The sequence below is a fragment of the Petaurus breviceps genome, unplaced genomic scaffold, assembly GCF_028583685.1.
Source record: "Petaurus breviceps papuanus isolate PSGF00001 unplaced genomic scaffold, PetGlider_PUasm1.0 91133, whole genome shotgun sequence".
Lineage (NCBI taxonomy): Eukaryota > Metazoa > Chordata > Mammalia > Diprotodontia > Petauridae > Petaurus > Petaurus breviceps.
In genome coordinates this window covers 16,575,395-16,577,204 of record NW_027187419.1, presented here as the reverse complement: position 1 = coordinate 16,577,204, position 1,810 = coordinate 16,575,395, and the positions used below count along the sequence as shown (strand labels likewise).

Sequence of the window (1,810 nt, the reverse complement as noted above, 5' to 3'; positions counted from 1 at the left end):
CCTTCCTGCCAGCCTGCTGGCCTGCCTTCAGCAGATTTGTTTCTCTCTGTCTTTTTGTGAGTTCTGTAGCTCTAAAATTGGTTTAGAGTCATGTTTCACATGTATTGGAGGAGGTCAAAGCCAGAGCCACAGGGAAGTCCTGTTTTATTCCACCATCTTGGCTCTCCCTAGTCTCTATATTTTGAAAGCTTTTTATTTCATATGTTAAAATGTTATTCTTAATGATTTTTTATCATTCTTGTTATAGCTGTATTTTTGTTGGCAACAGTTCTGTTTATATTAATAATGCAATTGCAGTAGAGTTGATTTGTTGATTTTTTAAGGTAATACCAATGTGTGTACAGTGAATTCCCAATTTGTAAATACCCTAATCCCATGAAGGGGTCACATGTATTCAAATTCATAGCATAGAGACTCTTTCACTTCTGTTTAATTTGGTTTTATCCTTTGCTCCCAGTTCTCTGAAAAAGTTACTCTCTCTTTTCTTTGGGGATGTGGCAAAATCATCTCCTGCCTATTGTTGAATGAAGGAATTTTCAGGCTGAGATACTGATTTCTCACAGGTGGACCTTAAAGTTAAAATACAGAAGGAGTACACATCAGTTGTGGAGTATGTTATATATTTTGATGAGACATAAAGTTACATGTTAAGAAGTGATATAACTGACGTGGGATGCATCAGAATAATTCCTGAGAATGAGATCAAGGTTGGTGGATCCCATGAACTCATGAGTTTGAATGGCAATAGGGTTAAAGATAATTTGGTATCTACAGAAAGTCAAGCACCATTATGGTGAGTTCCTAGACATGCATTATCTTCATTTTGCTTAAGAAGAAACAAATTAATCCAGGTCAAAAATAGAAGTCATCAGAACTGCAATGTTTATAAGCAGTGGAATTGGGCTTCTAAGAGTCTGCTACTTTTCCAGCCTGAGCAAAATATATTTTATATAATATTTGAAAATCAAATATTTAGACACATAAGGCTTATTTAAATGAAACAGTTGAAATAAAAAAAAGATAGGGGCCTGAAATAAGTGAACTACAGTTACAGGTATAATTTTTTCCTGCTTGTTTTTATAAAGACCATGAGCTAAAAATATTTTAAATAAAGTTTAAAAGGAATAACATTTCTTCTTAAAGTATATAAAAATATTACCTCACTAGGTAGATTTAACCCTTGGGCTACATAGTTTGCCAACCCCTGAATGGATTGTAATCAAGTGTACCAAGATGTGATTTTAAATTTATGGATATATTGAAATATTATTGAAAACTTCTTGGAGGATGTGAAATTTTAGACAGGGCTTGTAGGATGAGTATATTTAATATGGCTTTACAAGATTTGTGGAAATGTGTATGCAAAAATGTAGAAATTAGGATAAACATTTTGTGGGGAAAGCATTATAATGATTAAAGGATGGCAAAATAAAGTTCTGTGAAAGGAACTGTCCTTCTGGTATAGCCAAGTATTTCAGGACTACTCAACATATTTCCTAGATTAAAAAGAAAGAAGGGAACAATAAGAAAGTGTGGTACAAGGGGAAATCATGACACAGGCACAGTATTAGTTAAAATATAGGCCTTTATAAAAGCATGATAATGAACATTTGAAATAGTAATGAAGATAATAAATCAATTAATATAAGCAATATGTTAGCAGCACTTATATTTCTCCAAAATAAGATTGTGAAATAGGCCTCACCATTCTAAAGCAAGGACCATTTTACATGTTAGTTCGCTGGATCACAAGTCATAATTGTGAATTTAAGTATTGAGAAGCTCCCCTGGATGACAAATTGACTTAAAA

The 1,810-nt window shown here is 33.1% G+C and overlaps 1 protein-coding gene across 3 annotated transcripts in view; it reads right to left on the bottom strand.

Annotated features, from left to right (window-relative positions):
* Positions 1 to 1,567: 1,567 nt before the first annotated feature.
* Positions 1,568 to 1,810, bottom strand: part of LOC138155587 (caspase-12-like) — a 26,272-nt gene continuing 26,029 nt past the window's right edge. For all 3 annotated transcript variants that reach the window (XM_069080878.1, XM_069080880.1, XM_069080877.1), the window contains one exon: positions 1,568 to 1,810. This exon is cut by the window's right edge and continues 459 nt beyond it. The gene's annotated coding sequence lies outside the window, so the exon portion shown is untranslated.